This window comes from Ictidomys tridecemlineatus, chromosome 4, assembly GCF_052094955.1.
Source record: "Ictidomys tridecemlineatus isolate mIctTri1 chromosome 4, mIctTri1.hap1, whole genome shotgun sequence".
In the NCBI taxonomy this organism is placed as follows: Eukaryota; Metazoa; Chordata; class Mammalia; order Rodentia; family Sciuridae; genus Ictidomys; species Ictidomys tridecemlineatus.
The window spans coordinates 143,153,885-143,175,153 of record NC_135480.1 but is presented as its reverse complement, the minus strand read 5'-3'; the positions used below and the strand labels follow the sequence as shown (position 1 = coordinate 143,175,153).

At 40.0% G+C, this 21,269-nt stretch overlaps 1 protein-coding gene and 1 long non-coding RNA gene across 3 annotated transcripts in view; one reads left to right on the top strand and one right to left on the bottom strand.

Annotated features, from left to right (window-relative positions):
• The window catches only part of Pgm5 (phosphoglucomutase 5), a 163,021-nt gene that overhangs the window by 63,575 nt on the left and 78,177 nt on the right, over positions 1-21,269 (top strand). The gene's annotated exons all lie outside the window — the stretch shown is intronic.
• The window catches only part of LOC144377266 (uncharacterized), a 51,444-nt gene that overhangs the window by 27,069 nt on the left and 3,106 nt on the right, over positions 1-21,269 (bottom strand). For both annotated transcript variants that reach the window (XR_013438083.1, XR_013438084.1), the window contains exon 3: positions 3,784-3,935. This is a non-coding gene — a long non-coding RNA (uncharacterized LOC144377266). The remainder of the gene's footprint in view (positions 1-3,783; positions 3,936-21,269) is intronic.

Here is a 21,269-nt window from a genome sequence, read left to right as displayed (position 1 = left end):
GGTTCTTTTCTTACCTTGTGGAGCTCTTGATCATGTTACTTTTCATTTTGGAAAATCCCTCTTCCTATAAATAACCATCATTAACCGTGGAACGGGCTTTCCTGATGTTTCATGAGCACATCTGCACACACATGCATATGTGTACACACACATACACACCGGCGCATATGGAGTTTTAATTTGTTTTTTAAACAAACAAAGAAATGAGGTCACGCTCACTCTTTGATCTGAACTTGCTTCTTCCACTTTATGGTTTGTCATAAAGATCCGTGTCAGAACATTTAAATAAATGCACCATATTCTTCTTAACAGCTGTTTTATTCCACGGCATCATGACTGAATATTGTACTCAGCAACTCCTTTATTGTTGGACATGTAGGTTTCTTCCAGTTTTTCACTCTGCACATAATAACTGCCGTGAGTGTTCTGGTATATACCACTTTTACATCCTTATCTTAGTGTTTCTATCCTATAGATTCCTAAAACTGCAAATTCTAGATCTAAGAGAGGATGCTTTTGAGATTTTAATTGCTGCTATTATTCCCCATATCCCAAAGAAGACACCTCTGCCCCAACAGGCCTTGGTTCTGATCTGGTTCTGCTGCCACCCAGTTGTGCGCTTGGGCAAGTTGCTCCATCACTTCTCTGCTTAGTGAGGGAAGAGGAAGAGGGGGTGATCTCTGGACTCCAGTGTCCCACGAATCTTTATATTTAAAATTGATGTTACCCAATTTCAGAGAATTGTTTAGGGAAGTTCCAAACCAACAAGAAAATATTCTCTTTAAAACTGTTGACAGCAGAGCTGATTTAAGTTCTTTGTGATTCAGTTTTGATTTGTAAACAAATCCATTAACCCCACCTCACCCCCCAAGATTCTTCTGAGACATTGAAGCTGTGAATTTTCTTTCAAAGCTTTTTCAAAGCCGAGAGCCACTACTGAGCAAACTCCCCTTTGGGCCAGATTGTGTTTATTTTGACCATTTCAAGTCAGTTTGATGACTGTGTGTTTATGTATGCTTATAAATGTTCCCCAGGACTTGGATAGGACACATTTGACCTGTTAGCCAATGAAAAGATTTGGTTTTAATCAAGTTCCAAGTCAGATAGATATAGCATTCATGTGATAGTGATCTTTCATTTAAAGGCCACATTTTGCTCGTTGAACTTTATAAGAATCAAGTACATAAATAAAATGAAGAGGTTGGGAAAATCTTGACTTGGTTTCTTTCACCTTTTGCTTACTGGGGCCAAAAAGAGAGGAAGGTAGGACAATAGGGATTTTACTGTTTACTGTACTTGGCAGAACAGGTCTGCAGATAGCCTGGACTCTCCTCTGTAAAATCCACCCATCTTTCCTTAACCATGAAGGGTACCATCTAATATCCTAAGCCGATGCCTGAAAACCCAAATAGTACTGAACTCTATATACAGTATGTTTTTTCCTATATACACACATCTATGATAAAGTTTAATTTATAAATTAGTCTCAGTAAGAGATTAACAACAATAACTAAATGAAATGGAATAATTATAATAATTGAGTATCACTACTCTTGAGCTTTGGGGACATTTTTAAAAAATAAGGGTTACTTGACCACAAATGCTGAGATACTGCAACAGTCTGATAACTGACATGGCTGCTCAGTGACCAATGGTAGGTAGTGAATACAGCACGAATACGCGGAACCAAGGGTGATTCACACCCCCTTTGGGGTGGAGTGGGACAGCAGAATACTTATAGTGCTACTCAGAGTGTTGTACAATTTAAAACTTATGAATTATTTTTAGAATTTTCTGATGGGCATTTTTGGACTCTAGTTGACCTCAGGTAACTGCAAGTGGAAGGTGAAACTGCAGGTAAGGGGGGACTACTGTATGCTAGTCAGCAGTTCCTAAGAGACTGTCAAGGATACATCCTGGCTTAACACAGCAAATATCAAAGTACAGATTGGAAATCTATTCAAACTAATACAGGCATGGTTTAGAATTCAGCACTGATACTATTATGCATATAGAGTATTACTTGTAAATAATTTTGTGCCTAGTTAGTTGAAGGTATGAAATCTGGTGTTAGAATTTTGATGTGTATGGGACATAGGATCCTGGTCAGGAGATGGCACCTCACAAGTGGATTATTAATACTAATAGTTAAGATGCCCAAGAGTGGTATAACTTGATTTTCAAAATAAACTGGAGTCAACACCATCTCTCTCTCAGCATCACTCTTAATCATTTGCATCCTGAGTGGGAGAGAAAGGACAGCCCATTCTACTGTTGAGTCCTTTCCGGCCTCTGGGCCTTTGCACAGGCCATTTCCTCACCACCAGCTCTAACCCTTTTTTCTCAGCTTCCATTTCACCTCCTTAGATAGGCCTTGTCTATTCTATCTGAAAATAGAGCTTCTTTCTGTTATTCTTTATCTTAGTCTATTGTGTCCTTTTATAATCCACGTATGTTTGTTTCATTAATTTTCTGCATATATAAGTTTAATGTTTAGAACTTTAGCACCTGTATTGAGATAAAATATACACATCATATAATTTACCCATTTTAAGTCTATGATTTAGTATTTTTATTATATTCAAAGACACACACACACACACACACACATTTCTTTCTGAGGTAATGAAAATTGCAAAAAAAAAGAAAGAAAAATCCTAATCCCTTTAGCTATCATTTTCCCAACTCCCATGACCTCCCTACCGCCAGCAATCTGCTTTCTGCCTCTTGTCAATTTCCCCCTTTTAGATTTCCATATAAATGTACTCATATCATGAGGGCTTTGTGTCTGGCTTCTTGAACTTCACCTAATATTTTCAATACTCAGTGCATAACAGCACTTCATCTCATTCTGGCTGAGTAATTTTCCATTATAGGGATGCCCCACATTTTGCTTAATCATTTGGCTATTGATAAACACTTGGGTTTTAGGAATAAACCTAAGTGGCTATTAGGAATAATGTCAGCAAGTCTGTGTAGAGACAAATATTTTCTTTTATATACCTAAGAGTGGACTTGCTGAGTTGCTTATATATTTTTAGCTATCTCCTTCATTAGATTGTAAACAGCATAAGAGCAGTGACCACATTTGACTTATTACTGTAAAAGTCCCAGTACCTGAAAGTGTGCTTCATTGTATAATAAGTGCTCAATTAGTACTTGGTAACTTTGTGTCTCAACTAAAACACACTGTGTCTGCATGGCAACAGGCGTTTGCTAAATGTCTTTATCAGATATAACCTGAAAGAGGTATTGCACCAGAAATGTCAACCCCAGGACCAGCGCCTGCACACTTTCTAAGGGAACTAACTTTGCAACATCCCTGACAATTTCATCCTATGTAACTCACCTCCCCCAAAGCAAAACTCCAGCTTTGAGCTGTAATGGATTTGCCCCCAGGTAGGCAACCAGCTCAATGTAGGGTATTTACACACTGGTCAGTGTCCTTTGAGGTAAAGCAAAATACTCTGCCCAAACGGTGAATTAGCAAGCCTTTAAGATTCTTGCTTTTAATACTCTTGAACTTAGTAATTTGAGTATATAAGAACAGGTAAAGAAAAGTAAGAGCAGTTGGAAGACCTGAGGTAGAGGGAAGTTGGTGGGATTGTGATAGTGACGTGAGTGGAAGTTATAGGATTCACAATAATGAGAAAGCAGAACCTGAAAGATATAAATAAGTACTGCATAAGGGAAGACGAGGAAGTCAGTGAGAAGTGTCTGGGTCAAGGGGGTGAGAGCTGCACACACTCCCTAGATGCTGAACAACATAAGGCTTCTACTTACCAAGAGCTGGCTCTTCAGCACATCCTGGGTGTCTTGAAGTATTCTCTGGCTTCATGATCCAAATTTGTGTGTCCTCTTTGTCATCCCACAAAAGCCTACCCCATCATTCAAGGTGACTTGAGTTGAGACTTTGTTCCTTGTACCTAGAAAAGCTGATAGAAGCACTTTCATTATGAACTATATAGTCTATAGAAGATAAAAACAAAGGCTCAGGGACATGTTCCAGAAAGAGAAGGTGCTGTCATTCAGATCCAGTTTTATCTGACTCCAAGACCCAAGCCTTTTACCCTGTCCCAGGCACTTACATGTATCTTGTGGCCCAGTCAGGTGTTTGAGTTAGTTATGGTGGCAACGTGCTCTCATCAGCTAACTGGGCCAGTTAGAACTAACTACGAATTCGTCCATATTAATGGATTCCTTTACTAAAATAAAAAATACTTTCATATTTATGCATAGCTAACTCCTGATTTTCCATTATTGACAGCGATTAAGAACTAGTCAGCTTCATTATCCCCTTCAGTTCACCTCACTTTGAAATTAAAATCAAACAAGACATGACACACCCTTTTCAGTGACTTGTCTATAAAAAATACTCGATGACATACATTCATTATAACTTTTGAGATTTTCTCTCTTTTGCTAATTTTCTCCTCTTGTTTCATTTCCTCTGGGCTCTGATTGAAGGAAGAGGCTCTGATAAAAGACATTGTTAGTGGAGAAAAGGAAGCTTGGCAACTTCCGTGAAATGATATGCCTTAAAGAGAAAGGAGTTCAGAGCAATGCCCAGGGAGTCCAGTCATGGATAACAGTCCACAAGTTGATGAATATCTTTTTTCTGAATGATCTTATATTTTACACATTACGACACCACTGAGTTTATATACACACTATACATATATTTATTTTTAAAAAATTTATATATGACAGTGGAATGCATTAAAGTTCTTATTACACATACAGAGCACATTTTTTTCATATCTCTGGTTGTTTACAAAGCATATTCACACCAATTCATGTCTTCATAGATGTACTTAGGGTAATAATGTTCATCATATTCCACCATCATTTCTAACCCCGTGCCCCCTTCCTTCCCCTCCCACACCTCTGCCCTATCGAGAGTTAGTCTATTCTTTCCATGCTTCCTCTCCCTACCCCAAATAAATTAACCTCCTTATATCAGAGAAAACATTCAACATTTGGTTTTTTGGGTTGGCTAACTTCACTTAGCATTATCTTCTCTAACTCCATCCATTTACCTGCAAATTCCAGGATTTTATTCTCTTTTTTTGCTGAGTAATATTCCATTGTGTATATATGCCATATTTTTTATCCATTCATCCACTGAAGGACATCTAGGTTGGCTCAACAGTTTAGTTATTGTGAATTGTGGTTCTATAAACATTGATGTGGCTGTGTCCCCAAAGTATGCTGTTTTTAAGTCCTTTGGGTATAGACTGAGGAGAAGGATACCTGGGTCAAATGGTGGTTTCATTCCCAATTTTCCAAGAAATCTCCATACTGCTTTCCATATTGGCCGCACCAATTTGCAGTCCCACCAGCAATGTATGAGTGTGCCTTTTTCCCCACATCCTCACCAACACTTATTGTTGTTTGTATTCATAATAGCTGCCATTCTGACTGGAGTGAGATAAAATCTTAGAGTCGTTTTGATTTGCATTTCTCTAATTGCTAGTGATGATGAACATTTTTTCATATATTTGTTGATGGATTATATATCATCTTCTGAGAAGTGTCTGTTCAGGTCCTTGGCCTATTTATTGATTGGGTTTTTGATTTTTTGGTGCTTAGATTTTGAAGTTCTTTACCAGTGAGTTTTTAAATAACAACTATATATAAGGAATCTACAGATATCTCAAGGATAGAGATCACATTTTTAATGAACACACACATATACACACACACAGTCCTTATATAAATATACACACTATAAATACACATCAAAATTAACTAGAGACACTAGCAGGTCCTTTCTAGACCCAAAAAAGAAAACTAATGCCCTGAAATTGTATTCTTGAATCATTCTGCTAACATTTAAACCTGGGAAATTTTATACAAAAATTTAGATTGTTGTGTTATTGAAAATTGCAGTTCTGAGCCTATAATTCAACAATAATTTTTAGAACTTGTTATACATTAAAAGCATAACAAGGTAGAATCACAAACAACTCTTCACGACTAAATTCAATAACTTAGGGAAATGGGCTGATTTCTTGAAAGACACAAAATATCTACAATCACCAAAGATGAAATTGATAATTTAAATATTTCTGTGACTATTAAAAATGCCTGAATCCACAGTTTCAAATCTTCCCAAAAAAGAAACTTAAGTGCAGAAAAATGCTCTGGGAAGTTATTCCAAACATTAGAATTACACATAATATCTTTCAGAAAAAAGAAGATGGAACAATTCCAAAGAAATTTTAAAAGGCTATATTATCTGACAGTAAAACTAGACAAAGATGACATAGAAAAGGAGTGTACAGAAAAAATCTCTCATATGCATAGATATAAAAATCATTATCAAGATACTAACATAATAAATCTAGAAGTTATAAAAATATCAGTGGAATTAATCCTAGGAATGTGAGGCTGGCTTAATATTTGAAAGTTAATCAATATATTTATTAGAAGTTTATGAAGAAATGCTATATGATCACATCAATTGAAACAAAAAATTATTTGAGAAAATTTCAATATCCTTCAAATTAGGAACAGAAGATAAAGCCAAATAAGGGGTACCTTTAATATGATACGATTATATTACACAGGAAAAGAGTAAGCACTTTCCCTTAAGATTATGAACAAGGCAAGGATGTCCACTTTCACCACTACTATTCAACATTGTACTAGAAGTTCTAGCCAATGCAGTAAGGCAAGAAAAGGAATTTAAAAGATAGACAGAGTGAAAAGGTAGAAATAAAATGACTCCTATTCATGCTTGTCTACATCTAAAATCTCAAATGATTTATAAAATCTCCCAAAACTAATAGAGGGAAGTCAGAGGATACAAAGTCAATATATAAAAAAAATTGTAGTTCTATGTACTGTCAATGTTTAGTTGGAAACTGAAATGAAAAAAGAGAAATATTATTTACTATTGCTCAAAAATAAAATATGTTGCTGTAAATTTAGTGAAATTATATATATATACTAGCTATAAAACATTGATTTAAAAAAATCAAAGAACACTTAGATGGAGAGACTTACCATATCCAAGGATTGGATGACTCAACATAGTAAAGATGCATTTATTTATTTATTTAAAGATGCATTTATTTTTAAATTGACCTATAGATTTAATACAACTTCAATTAATGTGCCCATAAGATTTTGGTAGATACAGACAAATGATTCTATAATTTATATTGAAAATCAAAGGAACTGGAATAGACACCATTTTAAATAAAAAGAGGAAAGTATTGGCAAAGGAATTGATTTGTAGATCAATGAAACAGAATAGAGTCCTAAAATAGACCTAAATAAATATGGCCAATTGATTTTTTAAAAATTTTTCTTATTTTTTATAAAATAATTTTATTTTTAATAAAATATTATTTATTTATTTATATATGCAGTGCTGAGAATTGAACTCAGTGCCTCACATATACTAGGCAAGCGCTCTACCAATGAGCCACAACCTCACCCTTGACCAATTGATTTTTGACAGTGGTGATAAAGCAATTCTTAGGAGAAAGTATATTTTCAACATATTTTAAGAGTTCAAACAGTCCAAATTGTGCAAAAGATTCGCATAGACACTTCACCAAAGAGGATACATGGATCCAAATAACCTCATAGAGATGTTTAACAGCATTAACCTATAAATGCAAATTAAAACTACATTAGAATTGGAATGGATGAAATACAAATTACTGCTATTTCCAAGTGCTGATGAGGCTGCACATCCTGAGCTCTCACACAGTATTGGTGGGAATGCAAATGGGACAGAAGGCTACTTTGGAAAACAGTTTTCAGTTGCTTAACAGATGTTCACCTTCAGACCCTAAATCCTACACATACGTATATGCCCTAGAGAATTAAAATCTTATAGTCATATAAAACACCCCTATTACTAGGAGACTGCAGACTAAAGCAACCTAATGCCATTCATTGGGAGCATGAGTCAATAATACATTAGCTACACAATGGAATACTAACTACTCCTGAATCCAACAGAACTGATGATATGTACAAGTTGGATTTGTTGGTTTGTTTGTTCAGGGAAAGGAAACTGACTCAAATGTCACATACTTTTTGAGTCACTTATATTGTTCTTAAATAGAAAAATTATAGAGACAAAAACAGCAGTGCTAGCAGTGAGGACAGGTACAACCACACAAGAGATTCCCTTGGGATGATGTATCTTGATTGTGGTAGTAGATAACATGAATCTATGCATGTCAAAATTCATAAATCAGAACACACTCAAATGTCAGTTTCCCTTTAGGTTAATTTTAAAAGGTAAAATACATTTTCTTTAAAAAAAAATATATATATATATGTATATATTTAGTTGTAGTTGGACACAATACCTTTATTTAATTTATTTATTTTTATGTTGTGCTGAGGATAGAACCCAGTGCCTCGCACGTGCTAGGCAAGCACTCTACTGCTGAGCCACAAACCCAGGGCCCCAAAAAACACATTTTCAAATTTCCCTTTTAATGCCAATGTGCGTACCATTTCTCTGGGTAACCACTAGTGATGGACCTCTTTAACAGCAGAGGTTTGGGATTCTCCTCCAAAAAATTAAGAGTTTATTTTGGAGAAACACAGTAAATAGCGAATAACCTCCAGCAAGAGACAGGCAGTCATTTCAAAAGCAAAAGCAGTAGAGAGTCTGAAAGCTTGCCATGCTGCCAAGTTAAACAGAAAACACAAATATTTGTATAGCTTTGTAACAAAAGAGCAATATGGGTTTTGGCAGAAAGACCTCATAATGGCACTTGTGGATTTAAAATAACGGAGCCCTGCTCCCATTATGTTGAAATTGCATGCAGATGCACTGTATGTCAGAGACCATGGTGCTGTCCCAGGGAGAGGGACATAATTAAAGATAAAACCCAGACTGACAAGGAGGACAGTCTATCTACTTGTGCAAATGAGGCAGAGCCCAACAGCTTCTTGGCACTGGATCTTGAGGAGATTGCATCCACCACTTAGAAGAGTCATTTGGATCACTTTGCAGTTGTGAGCTTGTGACTATTTCTATTTTCAGCTACATAGTATCGTAAGCCTTTTAGCTTGGGGATGTTATGTTTTGGGAATCAAAGACAGAAATACTGAGTTATTTGGAATAACAGAGTGATAGTATTGAAGGCACTGGGTTTCCAGTACTGCCTCATCCCTGCCCATCCAAATGCAAGGCCTTAACACCCACCCTGCTTCCAGAAGGGAGATATTTTATCCTAACTTCCCTTTCCATCAGATTGGATCAAAGACTTGCACATTTAAGGTTATGAGGTAATGAAGCCAGGGTCAAGTAGGGTTGTTGGGATGTAAGTAAGAAGACTGATTTTAGGTTATTTAAAGGATTGCAATGGAAGGATAAGGAGTAAATTTGACAACCAATGAAAAGCTGGTCTCCAAAATAACAGGGAGCTGGGAATATCTATCAGTGGTAGAGCACTTGCCCTAACATGGGATGAGGCCCTGGGTTCAATCCCCAGCACAGCACCAGAAAAAAGGAAAATAACAACAACCAAAACAAAAACATGGTGAAAGGAGTTGTGTGTATTGGCAATCTCTTCAGAGAATCAGCTACCAGATGGAACTTCATATATTTGTCCACTTTTACTCCACTCAAGATTCACCTGCCTACTCTTTGGCCAGGGAAGAAATGATTACCTTGAGTGACAGGCAGTGGGCAAGGGAGAAGTCCTACACAAGTAAAACAAAAGTCTGTGTCCTTTAGGTAGAGGCTGGGCATGGGGCAGGCAGAAACAGTAACTTCCATGTCACCATGGAGGATCATTCAACATTTTGTACCCATAGCCCTGTAGGGTGTAGATATCTATGGGTGGGGTAAAGAAAGTCCAGGGAGGGTGTTAGGTGTTATGACAGAGGCAGTAATGATATTGAGACTAGACCTGGGTGAGAACTCCCTTGGGGCTCTGCCATAAACTGGCAATAGGCCCCCCGGGACCTCAGTTACTCTTGCCCATATTCTCTGTATTTCCCACCAAACGATGTAAAAGTTGGGACCGCTCTTCTTGAACCTCCTATGGTTTGAGCATATTCCCTGAAGGTTCATGTGCTAGACATCTGGCCCACGGTGTGACAGTGTTGAGGTGGCAGAACCTTTAAGAGGTGAGACCTAGTAGAAGATAATTAAGTCATGAGGGCACCTTCCTCACAAGGGGTCCATGCAAATCTTGTGGCACCAGAAGAGCTTCCATGAGGGTGAATCACAGGGAGTCTGGTACCTCCCTTGAATCTCTTTTCTAGGTGCTCTGCTCCCCACTCTTCAACATGATCCCACCGTCATGTCATGTCATCCACCTTTTAGGCCCTCACCAGAACCAAGCAGATGCTGGTGCTATGCTCTTAAATTTCCAGAATGGGGGATTAAATGATCTCTTTTCTTTTTAAAGTATCAGCTTTAGTCATTTTGTTAAAGCGACAGAAAACAGACTAAGATAATCTTTTTTTTTTTCCTCTAAAATCTGAGAGAAATATTCTTTTGGGAAATGCTTAAAGTATTGGACCTCAATGTTAGAGTACATAAAAATCTTATGAGAGTTAGGTAGGTGGAAAAGCCGGTAAAAATGCAGATTCCAGATGCCCACCCCAGAGATTCTGATCTAGTCATTCTGATTGGAGTCCAATAATTCTCATTTTAAACAATATTGTCAGGTAATTCTTACTCAGGTATTAAAGCCTGAAGACCTGCATATCACATATTTGGTTCCCAATCCCCGTAAGAAAACTCCCTCAGTGTTTAAAGTTGAGCTACTGGGCATACCCTTCAAAAGCTCCCTCCTCAGTCCCTTGGAGTGTGTGTGGATGTAGGAATCATGTGAACACCTAGGCAGCTCCACTCCCTGCATGTTGGTCCAAGGCAACCCAGGGATTGGGCAATCTCTCCAAATACCCACTGATTCTTTCTGCTTCAAATGTAGCCATTTAATAAAGCTGGGGTGTGTGTGTGTGTGTGTGTGTGTGTGTGTGTGTGTGTGTAGAGTCTGCCATGAGTGCTTTGAGACCTTTGTCTGTTGTTCTATTTGTATGAGTATCTGAAATAGAATGTTTTCAGGTAAAGACCTGTGTTTGGGTTTAGCAGTATTTGACTTAGTAAATTTCTGCTTTTAAGAATTTGAACCTCCAGGCTGAATGTTTGTATCCAGTGCATTTCATTTGGGGAGTTGCCCTGAAGGGGAGGAGGTTGGTGTATTATTTTCTTGAATGTTACTATGTATACTATATGGTCTCCTTGGGGATCACAAGTGCAGTGATGAGCAGTCTCACATCAAGATGTCCCTTGCATATGTGTCATTTGTAAATGGTAAAGGAATATGTGTTATGTGTATACAGTGCCTGCATCTTTCTCTGATTGCTGACTTGTCAATGTGCCATTAAAATGTGGAGTGGTCACCCTAGGGTTTCTTGGCTTTTTGAGGCAGGATAGAAGAGTTTGGTATTTGCCCCAGCATTAACTTCAAAAAAAAAAAAAAACAACTCAGAGTTCTGACCAAATGAAAGTGAATTATCACAAGGATGAAGATAGTTTAAATAATGACATAATTTATATTTGTTTTCATCCAAGAAACCAGTTAGTATATTAAAATAAAGAGTATATTTGTCAATTCTAGAAAGACATTACCACAGTGCTTGATACAGCTATGGGTTTTATGTTGTTTGCAATGTACAAAGCACTTTCCCATGCCTTCTCATTGATACACCCTCTTGTCCTTATTGGTTCCAGTCTTAGAACAGAGATTGGATGGGAAAATGTGTTCATTAATCTCTAAGCACATGGCCAAGGCCCTCTAAAGATAAGAATTCTTTTCATGGTTGGGTTCTTTGGGCTATTTCTGTGTTCTGTTCACAGTGAAATTGTCCCTTTTTTCAGATGCTTCATTGGCTGTGTCTGTGCTATGTGAGTCTCTGTGTATCCATGTGAGTCTCTGTCTCTTTGTGGGTCTGTTGTATGTGTGTGTCTGTATGCGCATGTGTGTCTTTCTCTATGTGTTTGTGTGTGTGTGTTTGCATGTCTCTGTATATCTTTCTGTGTGTGTATATCACATCTCTGTTTAATGGGGAAACAAAACAAGGGTAGAAGAGGGGTAAATTTATGAAGGATAAAACCAAATTTTTTAAAATTTTGCCTTATTTTTTACTTTCTCCAATACTTAGGGGAAAGCTCTGCATATTCTTTGGCTTCAGGAAATGTTGATATTTAAGAGAGGAATGAAAGTGTTTATTCTTCAGAGTTAAAAAGGAAAAACTAAAGGAAAAACCTCAGCAAGTTCGCATTCTGTTCCAGTTGGTCTTGCAAGTCGTTTGCCAGCTTGATGAGCTTTATATCTTCTCCCTGGTGAAACATCCCCGCATCTCCTGATCAACATTCCTCTACTCCTTTGCTTCATAAATCAGAAGGGAGGATGCCGTTGTCATACTTGACCATATAAGGGGGAAGAGAGGCCCAGCTGTGATTTAGCTTTGCCCTCATGTCAGAACTGTATATACACTGGAGGCCTTTTAAGGAAATGTGGTGCGTGCAGGGAAGTCATCCCCAGGCAGTCCATCCATTTTCTTTGCTACTGAAGAGTTGGTGCCTGTGAGCTCTGAGTGACTCTGAAGCATGAATCACAGGGGTGCTGGCGCCACGATGGAGGGAGGGGAACCTCAGAGACCATGTGCGCAGTTAGCATCTTAGCTTTCACTAAGAGCCCATCTCACAGCTTGGCTTTCTGACTTCCCCATGAAAATTTGATGGGTTCCACATCCTCACCTTTGCTGGGGCACTCCCCCTCTCCATTATGCAATGTTATCATGGCTGCAACGAGGTGACCACTGCCTCCGTAAGGATTCAGATTAGTTATGTCTGTGCTCTAGCAATTGTTTCTGTAGAACAAGGTCTTAAGAGGTCATAGAAAGAGCTCTTTGATCCACAGAATTTTCTCTCACTGGCTCTGAGATCTTAGACTAGTCATGTAACCTCTTGGAGACTCAATGTTCCCAACTAAAAGAGGGAAAATAAATGTGATAAAATATACTCAAAGAGTTTGGTATAGTAGTAGGAACATAGTAAATTCTTAATAAGTCTGAGCTGCTATGATTATTATAATTACTGTCAGAAGAGAGTGATAGTTCTGATCTTTGTAGGAAGTATTTCCTATAACTTCACTGTTCCAATCTAGCACGCTTGTTACAAACAAATTTTCTTTAAATGCAAAATGCATCCAGATCTGTTCTTAGAGTCTCTGAAGAATGTCTTGGCACTATTCAGTGTACAGAGAATGGGATCCAGCAAACCAGGGCCTGATTCCCCACCCAGCCTCTTATCAGCTTACGGCATGAGACAAACTATTTAATCTTGTGGTTCCTTACTTTTATAGTCGGTAGTCTACTGATAGTGGTAGCTTAAATCCAGACATTTTGGTTTCCAGGGATAGAAACAAATTGAATTAGAGCAAAGAGATAGACACAGTTTATTGCAAGCCTATAGAGATTTCACTGAAATAAACTATGTTTTGTTTCACAAGATAGGGAAGATGGAAGACTAAGGGGAGGAGGCACTTCTAGTTGTAGGCAGATAGATTGTCTCCTCCAGCTGCATTTAATCCTAGACTCACTTTCATCTTTGAAATCCATCTTCTTGAGTGATCTTTTTCAGTAAATAAAAGTCCTGCAAGACAGGCCAAAATGATAGAAATATGACACTGTATGTCCTTTGAATGCCTACCCCTGCATTCTAGTACAGTGGCCATCATGCACCCCCACGACAACCAGGTAGTGGAATCATTCAGGCCATGGGGTTGTCTGGAGGGGCACTGTAGCTTCCCTCCAGAGACCCGTACCTTTGTGCAGACTCCTGTTTCCAGGGACTTCTATTCAGCACTCAAGTTCTTGTGCTTCTGTCATTAATGACCTGCTCATTAAGAGGAGACTCCTTCCTTTTCATCTCAGTTAGGTTAGGGGTCCTCAAGCCTTTTTTTCTGTTCCAGACATAGCACACTTCCCTCAATGGCATCTTTTGCTACCTGCAGTGGTTCTCAAAGAAGATGGGCTTTATAGGTTAGAATGTCCCCACCCCTGGGTTTTCCAATCAACCTCTTGACCCATCAGAATATGGCCCAGAGATCTTTGTTCCATCAGTAGACCTGCCTTGAGCCCCTGTTCAGGGCTAGGCCCTGCACTAGAAGTTGACATTTAGAGAAAGACACAGCCTGTCTCTTCCTGAAGCTCTAGAGATGCCCAGGGTCCTTCTAGAAGTTATGGCAGGGGTGCTCTGTGGTGCTGCAGGAGAATTGAAAGGGTCACCTGTGTAAAGGTTGATGATGTTTACCCAGGGAACCTTAGGAAGGGTCTTCTCCTATTCTGGGCATCTTGGTCCAGTCAGTACTATAGTGTGAATTTCTTTCTTACCCTTCTAGAGACTGGGAAGGTCAAGGTCAAGGTACCTGCAGATTCAAGGGCTTGCTTCCTGACTCACAGATGGCCATCTTTCTTCTGTGACCTCATATGGCCGAAGGGGAGGCAGCTTTCTGGGTTCTCTTTTATAAAGGCAGTAATACCATTCACAAGGGCTCTGTCTTTATGGCCTAATCACATTGGGATTTAGGGTTTAATAAGTGAATTTGGGGGGCACTAGAGTCTATAGCACTGGGGCTCTGGAGAAGCTTCCAGAAGCTGAGACTAAAACACAAGAAAGAGTCCACTGGCTGGAGTAAGGGAGGCTATGTCACCAAGTGGTATGGGGCAAAAAGTGTGGCTTGTCTGGAAATTGCAAACCTTTGGAGGGGCTGGGAGGTAAAATTGGAGAAGGTTTCTTCAAGCAAGGACAAATTCTTTCCCTTGATACCAAGCTCAGCTATGGGTGCCCTTTGCTGGGGCCCCCAAGATCAGAGCCCTTTCAGCTCCCACACAGTACCTTCCCAGGAAGCAATCACGCTCAATCTCTATGGCTGATGAGGAGTGAGTGGTGGTCAGGTCCTGGTCCCACACAGCCATCTCTCAAATACAGCCCTTTGGTCAGCCCATTTCCTTGCAGGCTGTCACCAAGAGGTAGATTGCTTTTCTTTGAAGTCCTGAAGAGTCCTAGGAGGAAGAATCTCCAGAAATAAGAAATGCTACTTGTTCTAAATAATTAGTGAAAGATGGAGGCAGGCTTGAAGCTATCAAGAAGCTCAAGCTCCATTTATTCTGCTGCACCACATGGGAACTCAGAAAAGTATGAAAAGCAACTCCGACCAGTAGGCATTGTTGAGTCCATCTTCTTAGATGTGGTAGCTAAGGGAGGATAAACGACTGGCCTAAAATAATAAAAAGCTGAACTTTCTTTAAACCAGGCTGTCAGATTTCCAATACAGTAAGATACATAAGATACAGGGCTGTGCAGGTCACATTTATGGCAGATGCCAAGGTGCAGTTTTGATGGTAGAGTCCATATTCTCACATGATAGATTCTCATGACTGCACCCCTGTTCAATGTCAGTTTAAGTCTAGACCTCAATCAGCGAATATCCTCTAAGGATTTTTAAAATATCATGTAAAATGTGCATCAAAATCCAGTTGCTAAACTTATGAATAGATATACACTGTTTCATAGATCACTATCATTTAATTGCATGCATAGTAGTCCCCCTTTATCTGCAGTTACCTATGGTGAACCCTGGTCCAAAATTATTAAGTTCCCGTTTGTCCTGCCTTGTCTAGTGTTTCCATGCCATATATGCTACTTCCCATAGGTCACTTCATAGCTGTCTCTGTTATCAGATCTACTATTGGGGTATCACAGTGCTTATGTTGATGTAACCCTTATTTTACTTAATAATAGTCTCAAAGAACAAGAGTTGCTTGATTGCTATAATTGTACTATGTTATTGTAACTTTTTTGTTTGGTCTTAATAGAATTATTCTATTTTACTATTAGTTATTGTTATCTTTTATTATACTTAACTTACAAATTAAACTTTATGATAGATGTATGTGTATAGGAAAAAACACATTACACTGTATAGACAGGGTTTGGTACAATGCAGAATTTCAGGCATCCTCTTGAGGTACTGGAATATATCCCCTGATAAGGGGGAACTACTATAGTGTGCCTTAACTCTCTGTTTTATAACTCCTATAGGAAGGAGAATCTCCAGAAATAAGAAATGCTACTTGTTATAAATATAGACCTGAGCTCTAACTAACCTTTACTAACTCAGTATGTTCCAACAGAGAGGTCTAGGAATTTGTACTTTTAATTATCTCCTCAGGTGATTTTTATTATCCAGAAAGTACGAGAAACAGTGGCTTCTTCCAAGAAACCCAATGTTGAACCTCCATCAGCTCCCTTATCTAAGGACATTTTCCAGCTTGACAGAACTGCACAGAAACCTTGTCTAAGCTGGTGTGCTGGGTTAGACCCTGAAGGCCATCATCTGAGTTGCCATAGATGTAATTTTACTTTAAGTTGAACCAAAGTTTACATCATCTGAAGTCAATTTGCCACTTTCATTTGGATTGGATTTGCGCATTTGGTTTCATGAAGGAAAATAAACCCAACTGTCTTATTTCATCCAGCTAGAAAATCTGTTGCAAGGGAACCATCATTTCTTGTTCTGACCCTTGAAGCGTTGTTTTGAGCTTTTGGAGAAATGGTCAATAGCTCCATGCTAGGTTGGTGTGCTGAGTCTGCATGGATCTGTCTGTGGTTTTCCAGATGAGCATCATTAACTGCACTGGATATTGGCAGAGGAAATGGGATCTGTCAGAGAATTCTGGGATGGAATTTTCAGAAATAAGTTTGCAAATAAGTATAGGATATGCAGAAAGTTGTGGGGATACTGGAGCACAACTGCAGCATTGTTCCCAAAACTTTATTGTGTAAAAGATAAGCTAACGTCTGACAAAGGTCATATCCTACTCCCTTGCCCCCACATACACACCTACCCGCTGTGCACACCCCCTCCAGCAACAGGGCTGTTTACTATTCAACTAATGCTTTCAGTTGCTCACCTTGGGCCTTTAATATTTGCGAACCCACACATATAAGAGACCCCGAAAACAACCATGAGCTTCAAAATGAAGAAAACTGCAATGCCGGCATGATTAACTGCCTAATGGAACATGTATAAAATGCAACATGTTGTCACTTTATTATTAAATTTAGTATTCAAGAAATCATCGCAACACTTGAAAATAATTTGTAGGATATATTTTCTCATTTGAAAAGGATTCTCAAGTGTGCACGAAGGATGAGAGATCATTGCCAATACTTAATTAAATGAGTGACTTGGATCCCCATCATTTCAAAAGTAAAATTATAAAAATCCTTTCAAGATGCTTTTGGAGCAAGAAGTAAAGATTTTTATGTGAGATGTGGATGCATTTTAATATGTTTGGTATGATATGGGGCGGGGCCTCTCATACACACACGGTTTACCATAACCCAGTGACATTGGGCAGGGCACATGGTTGGAGAAAAATGAAATGAGAAAAATGAAACGTGCCATTCAAAGCTGTGTCTTCAACAGTTCAAAGACAGTGAAAGCCTTTCACCCTCAGTTGTGAGCCATCTCAGGATGCTGTAGTCCACTCTTTCCTATATCAGTTATATCCTGAAGGGACTGGGAAGCAGTCATTTCTACTCTGTCCACATTCAGGAGGCTGATGAAGAACTGCTGCGTGCAGTTGGGTGGGATGTCCACTGTGTAAGGGCACTATATACCAAGGGATTGATATTCACATGGAGGACACCCTACATTTGAATATATATTATGATAATGTTTTAGCAGATGGCATTAATCCATTTGTTCTAAAGAGTTTCATGTGCCACACACTTTAAAAAAAAAAATATTTTGTTTTTTAGTTGTGGTTGGACACAATACCTTTATTTTATTTTTATGTGGTGCTGAGGATCAAACCCAGGACCTTGCCTGTGCTAGGTGAGCGCTCTACCACTGAGCCACAACCCCAACCCCTGCGTAGCTGCACTCACTTTTGCATAGTTGGAAATGATTAGGTCTTGATGAAGGGTGTGTCAGTTTTCTCTTGAGTGTAACAAACACCTGAAATCATCAACTTAGAAGGAGGGAAGGCTTATTTTGGCTCATGGTTTCAGAGGTTTCAGTCTACGTTCTCCTGGCCCTGCTGCTTTCACAAGTTGCTGGGCCTGTGGTGGCCTCATGCTGGGAGTGTGGGGGTGGATGAAGCTTGTTCATCTCATGGCAGCCAGGAAGCAAAAGAAAGAAAGGAGAGGGCAGGGTTCTAGTGTCCCCTTCTAGGGCACAGTCCAAAGACCTAACTTCTGTCTACTAGGCTCCACCTCCTGAAGGTTTCACCACCTCCCAGTTGTCCCTGCCACAGGCTGGCCACCAAGCCTTCGACACATGGGCCTTTGGAGGACATTCAAAATCCAAATTAGCCAGGTGCAGTGGCGCAGGCCTACAGGATTAAAATCCCAGTGGCTCGAGAGGCTGAGGCAGGAGGATTGGGAGTTTAAAGCCAGCCTCAGCAAAAGGGAGGCACTAAGCCACTCAATGAGACCCTGTCTCTAAATAAAATACAAAATAGGGCTGGGGGCGTGGGCTGGGCATGTGGCCCAGTTGTTGACTGCCTCTGAGTTCAATCCCTGGTATTTGCTCCCCCCCCCTTCCCCAATAATATCCAAATTATAGCAAAGGACTACTTTTAGCACAAAGAGAGGGTGTGGGCTTCAGCCCTGGCCCATTGTAGAGAGTGGTGCCTCTCCTGCTCCGTCCATCTCCGTTCACCATTTCCATCCTTTCTCTGTAGATTGTGGGATCTTTACTTAAAGGCAACTGTCCACCTTAACACATGATTGTGAGCCTGCAGCATTTCCCAAAGCCAGAGACCCTGTCACCCTTCTGTTTGCTTTTCTTCCTGCCTTTTGCTCTTCTCTCGTTTACAAACTTCCTTGTTTTCTGTCAGTTTTTAAAGCCACAGCTCCCTACCCTTTTCCCCTTAGGAAGTTTCTTGAAAGCCCCCAACAGCCTCCACATGAAACAGAACTACACAGATAAACTGTGTCCTTGCCTTGGTCTGCAGAGAAGGAGGACAGGACAGTGGAAGAAGCTTCTCGTTTTCCTGGGGAGTGTCTGCTTCTCCGATTAATCTTAGGAACTGTGTGTTCTTGCCAACTTGTTCTGGTCCCTGTCCCTCAGAGACGACAGGCCCTCTGAGAGAGGATCTATCTCTGCTGCAGGCAGAACTGTCACCCTGACTATAAACAGCTGCTCTCCCCACCTTCTTTCTCTCCCCCTACCACCTCCTGGGGTTTGCACCCCGGCGTCACTCAGACACCAAAAGGCTTCCTGTCAGCTACAGCAGCAACCATGTCCCTGAATGGCTTCACTGGGCCAGGTCCAGGGTGGGCCTTCCGTCTGGGATGCCGGTCTCTGCTGAGCTCAGGGATTCTTGCAGTTCAGGATTCAGAAGGGGAGAATCTTGACTTCTTTGGAAAAGGCATCTTGCTTAAAATCCCTGATGTGATTGAATTGAGTGCATCTGGCATATTTTCCTTTGCCCTCGCCCTTCAAGTATGCTCAATGGGAGTAAATTCCTTTGAGCCATACCCCTGCCGTAGTCAAATAAAGAATATATGGTATGTTCATCTTGTCCAGTTTCTTCCCAATGAGTGCTGAACACCATAGGGGCTCTCAGTAAATCTGAGAAATGTGTACTGTACCCTCCTTGTGAAGTGTTACAGCAAGATGATTTCTGAGAAATCCCTCAAAGATCCAGAGAGAGGTGCCTGGCGTTGTAGCACAGTGGTAGCATATGTGAGGCACTGGGTTCGAACCTCAGCACCACATAAAAATAAATAAATAAAATAAAGTCATTGTGTCAATCTACAATTTAATAAAAGGAAAAAGGACCAAGAGAGGCCAATTTTATCACACTCTTCTACCTTTTCACACTAAATTTACAGCACTGTTAGTAGTTAGTACGTTAACAAGCTGTACTCTTTAGAAGTAAGGTTATAGACCTTCTCAAACTTTTATCCACTTGGAAATTCACCTACTGACACTTAATTTTATCCTAAACTTTCAATCACCTCATTCATTTGCCCCCACTGGTATCTTAAGGACCCAGTTTGGGAATCTAAGTTACATTTTGCACCCATGTAGGAGGAATATGTTTTTTGGACCCCGTCATGTTTGTAGGAAATGAACAAATGTCTTTAAGCACTCACTCTATGCCCAGTAGATTCATAACCCTCAAGGGCCTCCCAGATTGGAGAGGGAGTCAGATGTCCTGAACGCAGTACCCTTTGCTGAGTTGCTGGGGTGTCTGGGGTTGTACAAAGAAGGAAAGGAAGGACATAGCCTGAATTCAGTGGGAAAGGATGAAGACTGTACTGGTATCTTCAATTTGCTTCAAAGTTTCCCTCCTTATCCTTCTCCTAGCCCTCTGGTAGGCAGGTTGACCCCCTATAAACTTTCAATAGGCTCCCCTTCCCTCCAGATTCTAATTGAATCTGGATTTAATTTGTAACTCTTAAAATATCCAAGGGAAGAAATTCATTATTTATTTCTCTCCCTACAGGGTTTCATAGGCTGCCAGTGTGCCTCTGCTCATGGCTTTTCTGGGAAGGCCCTTCATATAGTTGTCTCTGACTCCAATAACGAATGTTTGGGTGGGGACTGGTAGACCCAACAGTGCTTGTCTGGGGGTACTGGACTTCCATTGTATTTTACATCTCCACTCATATACCTATGTAAATGATTCTTGCATTAAAATTTGTTCAAATTCCTCAAATGGAGTAAGTCATCTCTTCCTGTTGTTATCCTCATTGAGACTAGAGCATCCCCACCTATGTGAAGGATGTGTGCAAGGATCTCAAGCTGCCTGGTGTTTGAAGGAAGAGCCATCAGAAGAGGCTTTGTGATGGCAGGGGTAAGAGTGTGAGGCAGGAAGTAGTAAGAGGGTGGGCAATGATACTCCCAACCACCACTGATGTCCAAGGAGGGCTCTGAGAGTTCAGCGCCTCCCAGTCATCATTCCACTTGGTCTTCACTGAGCAAGGGCATGCCTTGTTTCTTCATTTGGATGGTGAAAGACCTGGGTTTAATGAGTTTCAGTAACTTAACCAAGGTCACCATTAAGGAAGGGGTGGAGTTGGGAGGGACTCGGGCTCCCTCCGCTCACCCATCCATGCCAAGGTGTTTGGACTGGTTTCCTTAGGCCATGCATGTTTGCCTGCCCTTCCTGTCCACTCAGCTTTACCTTTGGGTGTACAAGTCTCATTTCCACAAAAAGACATCAACTTTTTCAATATTGCTTTT